Raw genomic sequence first — 17,414 nt, 5'->3', positions numbered from 1 at the left:
ATAGTAACGGATCTAACAATAATTTTCTTACATCTGGTGAAAGAGGCTCTGTATGACTGCGATAGATAACAGTAGTTTGTGAGATTGAAGAAATTATGGAATCTGAAGAATACAACAATGTATGCAGCAGGTCCCATACACCGTATAATTTATTCTCGAGACATTTTGTGGTATTTTGATCCGGAACTTTGTCTGCTTTACGCCACTCTTTAAATAGCCCCGACGTTTCATCGTCATATTTGCTGCAAAAATTAATAGAAAATTAATAGGCAAATCTTGGCAGCTAGTTTTCTCACTAACTCTCTATAGTATGTAAATCAAGATAAAATAAAAATGAAGACACTATTTCCCTACATCAGTTATTAAAGGTTTTCACACATTATGTAAAATAAATAAAAACACATCTTTTAAATTTTATTTAGTTAAAGACGTAATTCCAACAGTCATAATTATAAAATGATATGACTACCAATATGCAAGGAACTACTCAAATACTAAGTGATTGATGCATCCCCAAAATATTCAAAATCTCAACCGAACTGGCGAAGAGATGTTTTCATAAGCACGGAATTTTATAGCTCCATTTAAACACAAACAGAAAATGTATATATGGTCAACATTTAATGACTCGTACATTCCTCATTAGCTTACTTACCGCATTGTTTTCAATGAAATTGCGTGGACTTACTATCTCCAATTCATTTGAAATTGACATTTTAGGCATAGGTGTTGGTTGGTTTTTCGAATTGTCAGCCACAAACATGGCACTTTTCTCCACTGTATGACGTGTCAAAACTACTAGTCTTGTAATACTAGTGTAATTTGTTTTCAAAATTAAATGCTGTATTGTTTTAGTTGCATATAGCTTAAAATTATGACAAATTAGAGGTAACAACATTAGTATTTATAAATGACTTTCACTGTTATTTTAGTAGTTTTACTTCATGATATTTTACTATCTGTAAGGAACATATTACAAGATTTGTTGCTTTGATAAATAGATCTCTCAAATTTAGAAAATAATAATAAAAACAGGAAGCACTCAACAAACTGTCATAATTTGATAATCCACCTACATGTAGTCATTGTTTTGTCTAGGAACAAGTATCTAGCTTTCCAAGCGACTAGATTTTTTTTTATTTATTTAACCTTTTTTCAATTCTAATTTTTACATTTTAACATTTAAGAGGGACCAGAATTAGAGTCATCAATTGTCTCTTGAATGTCATCTTTTTTTTGATGATTGAATTTCTTGTACAAGCGTTGTTTTTTTTAAAAAAAAACTGTAGAAGACCATGTAAGAAATTACTATTGTTCTACTTAATTATATGCCAAAAATAGGACGGCTCAATAAAAGGAGAGCATTTTATGTCCTGTTTACATCTCTCTCAGCGCATCGGACGATTTTCTGAATAAATGAACAATCTCATTCGAAACAGGACATCTATCATCCTAGATTAAATATAAATATTTCCTTAACATAGAACCTTTAAATTTCGATGATTCCATATTTCATTTTAATAGTGAAGTTGCTGGTACAATATAACCCTCATCTCGCTTAAGGGACCAACGTGTATCGTATCTTTCAACACCAGCGTGAAACACGTCACAAAGATGATTAATTTTAGTCTTAACTAATGCTTCATTATAATAGGCACCGGTATTTCAAATGTAGTAGCACAATATATTTTGACCACTACCCAATTAATAATCTCAATTTTTTTAAAAACTTTTTTCAAACATATTTATTGTACAATTTCAGTAAAGAAATTCGGTGATTAGCTTGTATCAAACTTTAATACATTATAACAGACTACATTGAATGTGTACCGATGAATTTGTTGAGCAACTATTTACAAGGGCCAAAGAAATATCTCATCCTGGTTTCAAAATACTATATGAAGCTACTTCATGACGAAAATTAGTATATCAGTAGGTCATATATTTCCAACACCATGCGTGCAGATAAATTTGGTGAAAAATTATTTACAAATGCTGATGAAAAATCTCATCCTGGTTTCACAATACTATACGTTAATACGTTGCTACGGTGCAAAACTGGTATATCAGTAGACCATATCTTTTGAACACCACTTTTAACGATTTTGATGTGGCCTGAAATTGAAAAATAACATTACACATGTTGTCCAAGCCATTAATATATATTCTAATACCTAAATCAATAGATCTTGTATCCATTAGAATCTACAATCACTGACAAAAATGGAAAAATGAAGCACTCAGAAGGAATGCAGAGAATGAAATAAAATTTCACGGTTTACAAGACCAAATAACTTTGTTGTAATGATTACAATTTCAGATCAACCCGACAAAAGATTTTGTTGTGCAAGCGTAATACGTTTTGCATATCACTAAATTGTAGCATCCCCTCGTGCACGATGACATGCGTTGATGTGTCTTGGAAATGAGTCGTAGAGTCAGTCGATAGTTGCTGTAACTGACCCTAGAGATCTTACAGTTCGGCAATGCCGCGGAGTTGCCATCCAAGCTGGTTCCAGACGTGTTCAATTAGTGAGAGATCAGGGGACCTTACTGGCCAGAGATGAACCTCAACATGAACCTCAACGTACCATATGTGTCCAGCATTGTCTTGTCAAAAGACTGTACCAGCGTGCTCCCATAGGACAGGTAACTCATCCAGACACAGAATCTCATCCATGTAATGCCGTACCGTCAAAATTCCGCGAATTACAAGAGGTGACCCGAAGTTATAGGCGATGGCTCCCCACGCTGTTGACAATGAGTTTTATCCTATTTTTAGGTTATAGTTTGGGGGTATTTTGGGGGTGAGAGGTACAACAACTAAATCTCATAAATCAAATTAAAAGAGTTTTAATAGAGTTTTATTTGAAATGTGAATTTATATATCTGTTAGTGAATTGTCTTACGCATTGGAAAGCCTAGCACAAACTGATTTCTCTGGCACGTACCTGGTAGATTCTGATGATGATGAATATTCTAGTTCCATGCTTTTGATTAACGTTCAACCCTGGTACAGTTTGATTGGTGGTGGAATATTATGGCGAAGAAGAACTACTGATGGCTAGTAATCCTTTATTAGTCCTGTGACGTTTATGCTGTAACCCTTCAGTTTCGGCAGTGTTAAAACTTTAAATAAATACTGTTTAAGTCGAAATCTGATAAACGAAGAGTACCATGACGACAACGAACATGGATCTTCCATTGTTTATTTTCTGAGTACCACTGGACTCTCTTTAAAATTACTTAAGATTTTATATCAAGATCTTTGCTGGGGCTGATAATGTACAAACGCTCACGTAAAGTCACGCGCTCGAAAAACTGACCCAGAAATTCGGGTTCATGTACACATCGGAATTAGGTTCAGACGACGAAATCTGTCAATGTAATATTCACATAATGAGGAAGTTCATTATGTAAATTGTCTTCAGCACATAAAGCAAATTCACAGACATGATTGTATAACAGAGTTTATATCATCATTCTTCACATACAATTGTTTAAAAGCAAACATAATTCTGTATTTTCTTATGTTTCGTAAATTTATACAACTAAAATGAAAATTAGATTTAACTCGAAATAGAATCTAATAAGGAAAGGACATGAACCTGTCAACGGGACTTTCTAATCAAACCTAAGATAAACATAACAAAGATATGTTCATGCACAAAATATTAGGTGCCATGGACAACTGAGTAAGTATCTGGCACCCATTAACCCTGTTAGTATAAAGAAAATCGTAGACTCGCAGTGAAATAGCTATTCCATCAACACTGTTCATTGGAAAGTCATGGTTTATAGTTCATTCTCTTCAGCATGAAACAAGCTTTCCAGAGGTGGTATGTATTGGGGCTGATAGTATACATGGAAAAGGAAAATTGGGAGAATGTCGGGAAAATTCCCCCTAGAAATCCCTCCTATCAACTTTGGACCCCTCTGGAGTAACCCTAGATAAAAGTACACAATCCAAGTGTATCTCGAAAAATACTATAGGGGATAAGAAGTGTGTATACCAAGTTTTGTACTACTAGACAGAATAGGTATGAGGGGAAATCGTGTACTGGTATACAAGCTTTTGATATACAAGCAATTTATTGTATTGGTATACAATAAATTATTGATTCCTATTTGTACATTTGATTTCACGATTACATTTTCTTTGAAAGAAATTAATATCGAGATCATTATTGTTAACAGACACCAATCCAGTGACAAGTTAGCTCAGTAAGATCAAGATTTAATACACTGAAAGTGTTTCGTAGAATATAAAAATGCATTAAAGTACAGAGATTGATTCATTTATATTTAGCTGAATTTGAATGTGTCATTTTTCCTTAGGAATGCACTAAAGTTGCATATTTCACATACACATATTTCTGGGAAATACCGGCATATATGACCTTAAGCCCATCACGTGTGCAGGATGATGGCCCTCGGGGAGCTCACTATCCGTGAAGGGGAAGGAAGGAAGCGCCCTGGGATTTGTTTGTTAGGTATCATTCCGGTATTTGACTAGTGTGGAAGAAATCATCTAAGAATGGTTTGAGACATCTTTCCGACAAAGTGTCCCCAATGGGAATCAAAACCAGGAATACTCGCACCAAAGGCTAGAGCGTTAGCGACTACGCTACGTGGGGACATAACACTGAAGTTACAGATTTAATTTTCCCATTTTCTGATTTCAATAGACTTGGGATCGTTTCAGATCTCTCTTCTTTCCCTGGCAGAACAAAGCAATAAATATACGAATTATTTTTATCATTTGTACCGTGTCCTGCGAAAACGAACTAAGCGCCACTTTCATACTTTTAAGAAAATTACGTATAAAGGTTGATGTCCAACATTAATGTAGCCGTAATCAAAAGTGAAATTATGTTTCTTTTTTTTGGAAAGGTGTTGGTTTTCCTCTATTTGCGATTGTGCAAAACGTTCTAATGCGTATCAGGAACCAATCGTCGCATTTACGTGGAGTTTCAAAGTTTGGCGCTTAGTTGATTTTTACATAACACGGTACATTGGTATTTTTGGTGGGATTAATATTTAATCGTATCTATAGCCACTGTTACATCTTTATTCATGTCAGTAACAAAGAAGTCTCTTGCTTTTCAAAATAATGAGATTCTTATGTGTTTAATCTTATTCCAGTTTTAACTTTTACGTTACAGTTTAATATTTTTACAGGAACCAGGATTAGCGTCACCGATTTTCTCTTGAATGATGACTGATTTTTTGTAGATGTTTATTATTATTATTATTATTATTATTATTATTATTATTATTATTATTATTATTAAGTACATACAGGAAATATGTTTAAAATGCGACTTTCTAATGATGCTACATTAATTAGGAGCCAAAAAAGTGACCCCTTTTTTTTTAAGAAAAAAAGGAACACTGCGTCACGTTTGCATTTTTTTCGGGACACCGGATGATTTTCTGAGAAAAAAATGACAACCCCGTTTAAAACGGGACATTTGAGAAAGCTAATCGTAAAGCAATTGTATTTGAATACTAAGACCTCAAAATACGATTTCCTCGTGAAGGAAGGTGAAACTGTCCATATTTGAATCACATATTTAGGTTTAATTTATTTTTTTTTTTTTTTTTTTTTTTTTACAGAAATTTAGTAAATATAATAAATCAGTCTTTTACTTCTTAAATCAGAAAAGAGAAATGGAACTTAGAAATATTAGTCCAAATTCATTAACAAGAAAAGGAGTTTAAACTAAACAGAAAGTTAGCTAACAGTTGTTCTAAGATTGTATAAATCTTACCTAACCAATAACTTTTCTCTTCTCCTCCAACTGCTGAGATACTACTAAGACACCAAAAGATATATAACCAGATAAAACGATTGATCCAAACTTCTACTAAGTGTAATCTGAAATTAGAGATATTTTATTAACTAATTGGCCACATATTTCATGAGATTCTATAAAATTTGGAACAGTATATAAGGTCGTTAAATATTAGTTTTGATACTATATATTATGACTAAGTTAATAGTAACCGTGTATACTTTAAATATATATAGCATTTGGAAAGAAACTGTGTATGCTATAATAAACTTAAATGTTATAATAAAACAGAAGCGAATTATAATTTTTTGAAAACGAACATTTTTTTTCACTTTTGTAACTATGATATACATAATAATTTATATTCTTTGCCAATGAATGTGAAAGAGAACTTCTTGGCTCTAAGTAAATTACCTTATTAAGATCTTGGTATTGTTTTATGAATATAGTACACTTCCATTTGTATGCAAAGGGAGAAGATCATACAAAACATACATAGGCCTATACAAAGTAACTAAAATAGTTCTTGCCATTAATCATGCGCTCACAAAGAGGAAACGAAATAACCGACGTGCCTACCAAGAGATCGGGAGTTAGTCTGACCATCGACTATAAGTAATACAGGCACGTTGCGCATATACAGCAGTCATAGCTCGTCTAGTGTCGAAGAGAAATGGAAGTATCGAAGCAGTTTGTTGGCATGTGTTTGTTGTAAGACTTCAAAATAGCCCTGTCAGCTGCCGCATATGAAAATCATTTGGGGAGAATGCCATAAACGAAAGCACTGCCAGGCATCGGTTCTACAAATACCGTTCGGGAGATGTGAGTCTTTCCAATGCATCTCTCTGTGGACGACCATATATGTTGGATAACGAGGCCCTGATAACAGCCATCGAGGAGAACTGTGATCTAAAGTGTGATGAACATGCAGAAAGGTTCCATGTTTCCGCTAAACAGTCAGACTGCACCTTCATGGAATAGGGAAGTCATACAAGTTAAGCAAGTGGGTACCCTACACATTGTCGGCAGCCAACAAGGAACAACGAGTACAGTATTTGCTCACCCGGCATCTTAACACCTTCGGCACTCGGCAACATCTTTGATCGGTTGCTCACTGGTGACGAAAAGTGGGTCCTCTATGACATTCTAAAGCGTACCAGACATTGGTTGTCACCACGTGACCCACACCTTAAGACCACCTCTTCACGCAGGGAAAAGTAATGTTCTCTGTATGGTGGAATTGTCGGCAAGTGATGCATTTCTGGTCAGATCACAACTGCAAACTTCTATTCTTAGCAGTTGCAAAGAGTCCAACATGTATTGCAGCAGATGGAGCCGGAAGTCGTGAATCACGTGAGTGTGTTGTTTCTGCACGACAACACCAAGCCACATGTGGCAAAGACGGCCCTGGAGGCTCTTCAGCAACTTGACTTGCAGAAACTGTGCCATGCACCGTATTCATCGGACCTTGTGTCAAAAGATTACCACATGTTTAATTCCCTCGACAACCACCCTCGTGGGAGATCCTTCGCAAATGAATGAGATGTGCGGAATGTACTCACGGACTTCTTTACATCCACCACCACCGAGTTTTGTCACCAGGGTATTGTGCAGCTGTAGAAACATTGGCAAAAAATGTTCGATGCTGATTCAGATTACTTCGAAACCAAAAGATACACTGTACATTGTATTACTCTTTGTTTATTACTGCTCTAGAACAGCAAGAACGCTTTGGGTAAACTTGTACATTTTTTTTAGTTCAATCCTCAGTATTAAACACATTTATTCTTGCATGCCCAAGTGAAAATTAGCTACAAGAAAAATAGGAAGACCACAGCATGTAATTCAGTTCTTTTAGAAGTGATGTAGTGTGGTGGGGAACGGCCTTTGATCTTACATGATGGTCTTTGAACTCTCCAAATGCATTGGATTCAAGTTTCGGCCGTGCTTCGGTTCCCACGTTCAGAGTAGCTCCATGCCCGTATCCATGGGAGGTCTAGGGGCCACCCCCTAAAATTTTCACGGTAGGCTTACAAATGAGCTATATTATGGTGATGAACTATAATATGGTTGGATTGGGCCCCCCCTAACTTCTACCTCCCTCCCCTACATTGATCTGCTGGCTATCGGCCTGAGTAGCTCTCGTCCTTTGTAATCTCGATGCTGCATAAGGACGCAAAACATTTTTAACAAACATTCGAAAGCAGCTGGGAGGCAAGAAGTTGTATAGGGGGTCTATTCAAAGTTGGAAAGATGAAAAAATAAGAAGCTAATTCCTTAGAAAATATTAGGAAATTCTTTTGATTTAGAAAAGACAGAAACAGGCACTAGTAGGAGTGGCATTTCAAACTATGTGTTTATAAGATTAAGGAAGAAACTAAAGGGTACCGAGAAGAGAACAGTGATATAAGAAGCCATGAGTTATTGAAGAAATGTTAGAGAAAATGGTAAGAGATGTGTGAAAACAATGTTCATTGATCCTGCCTACTCACGCTAAAATAAAGGGCCAGAACCTAGCTAGGGGCTGAACATTAGACAAAATCAAGTGAATAATAACTAAAAGTGCTCTGTTCTAGGTGGTATTCACCCGGTATCTATTGATAGAGTTCAGGCGCTCTATCCACTTAGTCTTTCTCAGGTAAAACTAAGACATTTTATCTTTGACTTCAAACCGTCTAAATCATTCACTGAACCATCACAACCGCCACAAGGCATGATAACACATTATTATTATTATTATTATTTGTATCCTGTCCATAGAAATAAAATCTTATTTTTTTAACATCTAACTTCACAATCTATATATTTTTATTAATTCCAAACAGTGGGTAAGTCCAAACATGATGCAATGTATTCTTTCACTTTTTTCAAATTTCTACTAGTAACTTTTATCGCATTTAGTGCAATGTGGTATTTTAAAATTCTATCATACAAAACTGATTTTCCTGTGAAATTATTAGTCTTAAGCGCCGATCAAAACTTTCCAAATCATCATTATTTACAAATAATATTAAATATGTAATTTGTAACAAAATTTGACAAAACTACAGATAATTATCTTAACAATGCAAACAGCTTAACGAACTGCAATTAGTTATGGTAAAAATCACCTATACCATCAATCAGTCTACACCACGCCTTACATTCCTCAAGGAATTGAGGAATGGAAGTCATGGGTCATTTTCACAGGGATAAGTCATAATTCGCTATGCAGTGTAACATTTAGTTAAGTAAGCGATTACAGAAGAGGAATCTGGGCTAAACTCGATCTTCTAAAGCTACTTACAAATGTTCAATAACGTTCAATTCGGAGGATTAGGAGAGACACGGGGTGATCAAATTTGTCCTGATCTTCGTAAGACAACGTTGAACAGGTCTGTCTGTGAGTATTGGCGAACATTGTTATGTTGAAAGATCTTCGTTATTACGGAACAACATCTTATCGTAGGATGTACCTGGTCACTTAAATGCCTATATAATCACTGACAATAATGTGTTATTTAGGAGTTTTAATAGGAGCAATGGAATACCATGAAATTGCGACCCCAGACTACAGTAGTATAGCCATATTTAATAATACAAACTATGCAGTCTGACATAAACACCTTCTTTTCCATCCTCCACTCATGGTCACGCCTATTCTTGGCAACAAGAAGTTAGATAACTCATCAGACCAATTGCGTTCTCGACATCTTTCTCGCACTATGACATTGGGAGCGGAGATCATGAAACTTCTCCTTAAGCAGTTTCCGTCAGATTGTGGTTGGTTGAAATCGCTCATTCTAGGCAGAAACCACAGATTCAGTTCTGCACTCAGTTATGCAGTATCTGCATTACTATTCTTTGAGACACTGCAATTCAATATTAAGCGATCTCTTTCACTTAAGTTGAGTTGAGTTGATTTTAGTTTAGCGTCCCTTTCAACAGCGAGGCTATATGAGACGTGGACCTACTGATTAACGTGGAATCCAAACCACATGAGCTCCCGCCGGGAATCGAACCCGGGTCTCCAACGCCAAAGGCGCGTACGCTAACCGCTTAGCCATGGAGGAGCTCTTCACTTAAGTGCAGTTTGCGTCCACTTTCTCTCTTTTCTGATAATGTCTCCCCATGAGTTTTGTATACCGTCATGATCTCGGATAATAATACTCTCGATACATCTAACACACTGGTAACTTTAAGTATATTCGCACCAACTAACCGCACACACATATAATTTGCTTTCTCAGATATCCACAGGCATCTTGGATTATGCACTACCCAGTCTAGTCTATCGCGCACATAAATCGGAACTCCACCAATTCACACATTATGGTACTCACAAAGATTACATGTATCTGAATATAAAAATTTCAATTCTAACACGCTTGACTTCGGTTCGCGTGGTCCCGGGTTTGATTTCCGGTGGGGGTACAGTTGAACGACCAAAGTGGTCTGGGTTCTACTATTATCAGTAGGTTCACGTCTCCTTTAGCCTAGCAGGCATAAGCGTGGGGCGTTAAACTAAGTCAAACGAAAACAAATTTCAATTATTTTCATACTAATACTACTAATAGCTATCTTATAATTTCAGAAACACTGTTCTACTGTATTCGAGGCTCAAGTTAATAACAAGCTTTACTAAATTCATAATTATATGGCAGTAGCATGTTGAAGTCTACACAAGAGGTATTACGTTGGCGTGAGTGAAATGTCCACTTTGACGGCTGCTGGGAAACCCATCTCACTAATACAGCACAAGAATGGAGTAAGATCAAGCATCTAACGCCACGAACACAGTTCACGTCCTCCAAGCCAGCTGGGGCACTGACAGTAGGAAGCAGTACTACATAGAGTCGTGCTAAAGTATGCATTAACGACATACAATTGCGAGTGACTTTTCTTTGAAAATTCAAACTAAGCATTCGAAACAACAAGATCTAAAAAAAGTCATCTTATTTAGTCCAGGAATTGTGAAGTGAGGCAGAATTCACTACTGTTTTTTTTTAAAGTTCGTTCCGGTGACACAGCATTGTAAAAAGAGCCCCGTGGGCATCCACCAACATCATGTTCGGATTAGCTTCTTATGAACCGTCGAAGCCGATCCTCGGAAAAGTGTTCATGCTATTAAAGACGAGTTAAGCATATATCATACAACGTCGTTCGGTAACTTTGTGCAATTGGTAGAGGAGAAAAGTACCACATAACTCGACACCGGCCAACAACAATTGTCGTGTGGACACGCGCAATTCTTTCGCTGTAAATAATAACCGAAAACTGCAGTATCAATTGTCTCTTCAAATGGAAATTGGACCTGCTGTAATAATCAGGACAAATGTAGAATTGTGATAAACGTCCAGAACGATTGTCTAAACCAACTCCCCCAGCCACACAAGATGTTGTTGATGATATGGTGGTAATGATCCATCATGTCTTTCTCCTACAGACAAAAACTCATCAATTCAGATCTTTATAGTGCTGAACTGCATGAAACTTGTCCACAAGCATCCAGTAATGGTCAACATCCATGATGTCTTCACGTTGTTCAGCAATGCTGTCATGCAAAGAACGGTGCAGGTTCTCCATGATTTGAAGCTTCTTCCCCCACTCACCATATTTCTCTGATATCTCTCCCACTGACTACCAACTCTTCCGGTATATCCACTGCTTCTTGGCAGGAAAAGCTTTGACGATTGGGCTGTGCAATGTGAGGTTGGTGATTTATTGGCACATCAGACTCCAGACTTCTTTCGACACAAAATTGAACCTCGGTTGAGCGATGGGAAAAATGCGTGATTGGAGAAAGCGACTATTTGATTTTCTTAGCCTTTGGAAAAGATCCATATTTCATTCGCACCAACCCAATACTTCATTTTCACTCAAAGGTGATCGTAGTCAGCAAAAATAAAATTATAAATAATAAATAGTATATTGTTTTACTTAAATGTTATGAATTCATATCTTTACTTCCCTGCAATCTAAAGGGGGCGGAAGGAAGCTTAAAAATAAATGTTTGAAAAAAAGTTGTTAACTAACCTCTTAGAAAATAGTATTTGATGCTCTGTTTCTGATGTGTTTTGGTCATCGAGCACATGTTATCTATTAGTTTTAATTTCTTCTTGTTTTTCACCTTATCACTAACTAACATTGCATAATTGACCTGAAGGAACAGTTTGATTCGACGTTCCACTTCACTCAAGAGTTCTGACTTAACCATGTTTGCATTATTTCCAAACAACAAGATTTTCTGAAGAAGTTCGTCGTCTGGAATCGTCTTCAGTATTTTCTTCACTCTTTTTCCTATGTGCTTCGTAATATATTTCTCTATGTCTTCCATGTTCCTCTTCAGACTTTGCTTAACATCACATGGAAGCTCATCATCAAGAACATTCTCTAGATGAGACTCCATGCGGCAATTAGAATCAAAGTTATCATAGTTATTGCCCTCTTTCACTCCTACTTTCCCTTCACCTTGGCATCCGGACCTACTTGTTTCTTCTTCATGGCTTGATTGAATCTTACATATTCTCAAAAATGATTTCCATTTGGACTTCCTTTTGTTATCTAAAGGTGTTGCAACTTCCATCTCTTCATAAGGTTTTGTTGCTTCCACACTTTTATTTGGACATTCTCTAGTAATGTCATCATTATTTTCTTTATTGATATCATCTTCAATGTTAGGAATTCCTATAGCAACATTTTGAATGGTTTCAACAGTTTTATCGTTCGATATGTCAGGTTCTGTTAGTTTCTCTTCGTCACTTGCTATTTGTTTAGTGTCTACAGCAGCAGGAACAATAGGAATGTCTTTTAATTTCAGGTCTTGCTTCAAGTAATCATCAAACATTGTGGCACGTGCAATCTTCCTCTGCCTAAAACATAACTCTTTCGGCTTAGGTTTTCTCTCTGTAGCTTCTATAAATGTTTTGGGCACAATGAAAGTTTCTATTTTGTAAAGTATTTTTCTCATATACAGTGTCGGTTCATAATCAAGAACATGCAACAATGCTTCTTCACTTACTGACACTCGTACTATATTTAAGAGCGAGTAATACATTGTTAACATTCGAGGAAACGGAGAAACAGTGGTTGTTTCTAAAATTCGATTGAAAATATTCCAGTATAAAATAGACTGATCAAATATAAATATTCGTTTTGAAACTGAGATGAATCTGGGCTTCAACGTTTCACACAACGGCATTAACTTTCTCTGTTTTATATCAGGGGTACTTCGTATGCCACTCACTTGTTTGGTGTCTCTTGATACTTCGCACATTGTAAATATAATCCCAGCTATATATGAAAGGAAAATACTAGATAATAGTGTTCTATGGACACCAACTCCTATACACTCGGTGACTGTAGAATGATTTGAGTCTTCGTCTGATCGTGTATTATTCTCCAGGTTATCTACAGCTTTCTCTGTTTCTTCATCATGTTCGGAGTCTGCGCAGCGTGAATTAGCTGTACAAGGCGAAACATCCACAAACACTTCGTCATTTTCTTCCTTCTCTTTAGGTGTAGGGAGTTTCTCTACAGGTGCTATTTCATCTTTATTTCTAGCCTCCATTTGACTGTTTTCAGCTTGGCTCAAGTCTTGATCAGTTTCATTCACTGGTTTGTAATTTTTCTTTGAATTACAATCTTGGTCACTTTCGTTCATCTCATGGACACCAACTCCTATACACTCGGTGATTGTAGAATGATTTGCGTCTTCGTCTGATCGTACATCATTCCTCGGGTTATGTACAGATTTCTCTGTTTCTTCATCACGTTCAGAGTCGGTGCAGCGTGAATTAGATGTACAAGGCGAAAAATCCACAACGACTGCGTCATTTTCTTCCTTCTCTTTAGTTGTATGCAGTTTCTCTACAGGTACTATTTCATCTTTATTTCTAGTCTTCGTCTGACTGTTTTCAGCTTGGCTCAAATCTTGATCATTTTCATTCAGTGGTTTGTCATTTTTCTTTGAATTATAATCTTGGCCACTTTCGTTCATCTCTTTTTTAACTCTTCGTTGTCTTGGACGTCTTTCCGGAACAAATGTTCGATAGTAAGGTCCGTTGGTGATGCCAACAGGTTCTATGAAAGAGGGCTGCCCATACAGCGGAAGACGCGACCACGTATAAAGAGGCGTGCTTGGGTTAGCACCCGTGCCATTGCCCCTTACACGTGGTAAAATTCCGGAACCTTTCCGGTAGCGACCCATTATTTTTGAAAAGCTAAGATACGCGAGCAAAAAAGAACGCCTTTCCTAAATCGAGAATCAAACGCGATCCAAGGATACTTCGATATTGTTGAAAAATATACAGTAAATGCATTGTTGTATATTTTTTGCTATGTGTTGGGAACGCAGAATATAAATCAATAATATTACTTTGCAAATTCAAAGGTGGAATCTAGAAACTAGCCATTCTCGAATTCACTCATACTTCGAATATAAAGTCAAATATAATGAAGCTAATTGTATTTATATTTCAGAAAACGAATGGAGTTTGACTAGAAATAAATACACGTTTTAAAAAATCTTTAATTTTTGTTGCATTTACAAATTACAATTTTGCAATATAAATAATATTAATAATAAGTGTAAGAGACTTTTTGGGCCAACAACGCCAGCAACAAGGTCTTTTTGCACCCATGGGCTGACGTAACTTAATCATAAAAGTAGAACAGACAAAAGCAACAATAATAGTACTTGTAATAAGTTAATTAATATGCAAAAATAAAAAAAATGCACACACGAGTTAAAATTAAATTGCATTCAAAAATTGAAGCTCTTGTAAAAACAGCAGCAGCCCATGAAGAAAACGAGTGTCGTCGCCACCTAGAGAAAGTTTGCCAATATTCTAGTCAAAAACCCAGACTGCCTTCCAGAGGCTAACACCAACAAAGAAAGACCCTGATCCTTGTGACTTCCCCTAGTGACCTGACTCATTTCCCCGTACTTTTGTAACAGGCGGGTTGGGAATTGAACAATAATATTATTGTATGCATGCCGTAATTTGGGTTGAGTTGAGTTGATTTTAGTTTAGCGTCCTTTTCAGCAGCCAGGCTATATGAGATGTGGACCTACTGATTAACTTGGAATCCGAACCACATGAGCTCCCGCTGGAAATCGAACCCAGGTCTCCCACGCCAAAGGCGCGTATGCTAACCGCATAGACACGAGGGAGCTCATGCCGTAATTTGGTTGTCTATATGATGAATGATCAAAATACTACGAAAAAAATGTAATTTGTAGTCTAGTAGCAAATTTGGTACATAATTTTTATTTTAAATCTAGAAAGATTAGAAAAAAAGAGAGGTGACAGTAGGAAGAATATCATAGCAAAGAATAGACTATGGTAGCTACGTCTGTTTTACGTGTTTCGTTAATTGTTTCACTACCAATTCGAGTATCCTCATGGCATGCCTTTGCTTTCTAATCTTCTCTTATAGCCATCAAATCAACATGATACAAGGAGTAATATTTCAAAACATTATGCTGTGTTCTGGTAACATTAATGTCCACAGAGGGTTAAAGATTTCAGCAAATAAAGTGAAATCACATTTACGTGTAATGTCAATATTACAAACTTCATGAAATCAAGGAATGAAATGAAATCTTTCAGTTTAACAGCTCACGATTTTGCCTTTTAGACTAAGCGAGATGGTTGATTAAGACAAATTAATGAGATGGATGAATTGGTGAAATGAGATTGTGGGAGGAAACGGAAGCACTCGAGAGAGTAACTTTTACTATGTATTAATCCACAGACACGATGTTGCTCACTACAACCTTACTGGCCAAGGATCAAACCAAGGACCTTACGTACCAGAGGTAACAGCTTTACCACTGAACTACAGTGTCCTCTAAAAACTTCATGACGCAGTAAAGATGCTATATGTAAAAAAAAAAAAAAAGTAAATCAAATTTTGATAAACTTATTTAGGTTAATACATTTTGCTGCGTATATAGCGATCATATTTTTCTTTTTCTTTCATTTTTTTAAGATAAGATCGCTAAAACAATAATTTTACAAAGTATAACGAAGTAACCAAAGTTGATTGTAATTTATTTTCTTTAGTATTATATCCCCCGTAACGTAGTCGTTAACATGGGCGTCTCTCGCAAGTTAAGATTAGGGGAGATGGGGACGACTAGAATATTACTAGACTGCAACTGAATTACGTCAAAATTATAAGTAAATGGTAATTTATTTTAATTATGAGCTAACTGCATCCTCATACTACCTTCAGGGGACAGGTGGGCAATGGCGATCACTTAAGAAAATGGGTTGTTAGGCAGTTCCATTTTCAAAATATTTTGTAACAAATTTGTAAATACATACTCCAATCCTTTTATAATAAGTGCTTAAAATACTTAATTAAATTTACTTTAGTGGTAGCTTGTGAAAATTATTATTGACTCAAGGGCCCCAGGCGGTAATCCCCTCCTCGTTGCCCGGGCCAGTCCGCCCCTGAGAGCTAGAACTTCATTTTGGCCGCACTCCGATTCATCATGAAGAACCCCGAAGGGACCAAAACGAACTATCACCAGTCATGTGCATACAGCTATTATTATATATTATTTTTTCAAACGAATTGTTTCATAAGTGAGGTCCGGGGGTCAAGAGAAACCCTTCCTCTACATCATAAAGTGAAAATATTTAGGTAAGTGCGTATAATTGTGCGAATTTCGATGGAAAACGTCGCTGATGATTGGAAAGTAATCATGGGAGAACTATGAAATAAAGTAAATAGGTGCGCGTAATTTTATTATAAAATTACATGGCGAACGCATTTTATTTGAAATGGAATGATATCTTTGAGTTTTACGTCCCACGCTTATGTCGGTTAGGCTAAAGGAGACTGTGATTATGTGAAATGAATGAAATGGCGGAATGAAGAGTGTGGGAAGAAATGGGAGAACCCCGAGAAAACCCACGCACGCACAAAGTTCACTTGTCGGGAGCAGGATTTTAACCCGGGACCCCATGCTCCAGAGGTGAACGCTCTATCACTGAGCCACCGCGGCCTCGCATTTTATTTGATCCCAAACGATTATCGTCGAGTATACACGGTTAAAGGAGCACTCTCATTGACCAGATTAATATGCCAACAACTATTTATCCCTCTACATGCGACGTCTCCTTCATCGCCTCCGTCGTAAAGTCGGAAGAACACGCGCCTACGGATCATAAAGTTGGTGGTTCGCGATCACTCCAGGGTACTTTTTAAATTGTTTTTTTTTGCTCACTTCAGTGTAAACAAATAACGCATATAGGTGATTTAATATATTTTGTAGTAGTAATTTTGTAGTTCATTCACGTTTCGTCACATCTCTGCAGCTGGTGGTATAATTTTCAAAACGGAAATGCGTTCACAGAAGATCGTCGCAGCGGGGCATCCAATTTTTGCCGAGAGGTCGCTAGTTGCTCATCTCTGGTCCACCGACGGTTTTGGAATGGGATAGCTTGAGTTTTAGGTTGTTTACATTATTTCTACCTTTCACAAAAACAAAACCTCCATACAAAATAACGTAATATACAGAAAATATGTATGAAAAGTATTTGGGTGCGCGGGCCACACATTACTTCTTCGGGTGCTAATGATTAGAGATTTTTATTTCCCCGATATCGAGTAAACTGGATA

At 36.7% G+C, this 17,414-nt stretch overlaps 1 protein-coding gene and 1 long non-coding RNA gene across 2 annotated transcripts in view; one reads left to right on the top strand and one right to left on the bottom strand.

The window, feature by feature from the left end:
- Positions 1-17,414, top strand: part of LOC145664571 (uncharacterized) — an 822,099-nt gene that overhangs the window by 184,536 nt on the left and 620,149 nt on the right. The window lies entirely within an intron of this gene.
- LOC145663711 (uncharacterized) lies at positions 1,813-12,029 on the bottom strand. Its single transcript, XR_014127241.1, has 3 exons — positions 11,814-12,029; positions 5,775-5,881; positions 1,813-2,115 (listed from the first exon to the last, which is right to left on the bottom strand). It is a non-coding gene; the product is annotated as an uncharacterized LOC145663711 (long non-coding RNA).

The sequence above is a fragment of the Thermobia domestica genome, chromosome 11, assembly GCF_964235325.1.
Source record: "Thermobia domestica chromosome 11, izTheDome1.hap1.1, whole genome shotgun sequence".
Lineage (NCBI taxonomy): Eukaryota > Metazoa > Arthropoda > Insecta > Zygentoma > Lepismatidae > Thermobia > Thermobia domestica.
Note: the sequence above shows the minus strand (reverse complement) of the source record. Positions and strands in the feature narration are given on the sequence as shown.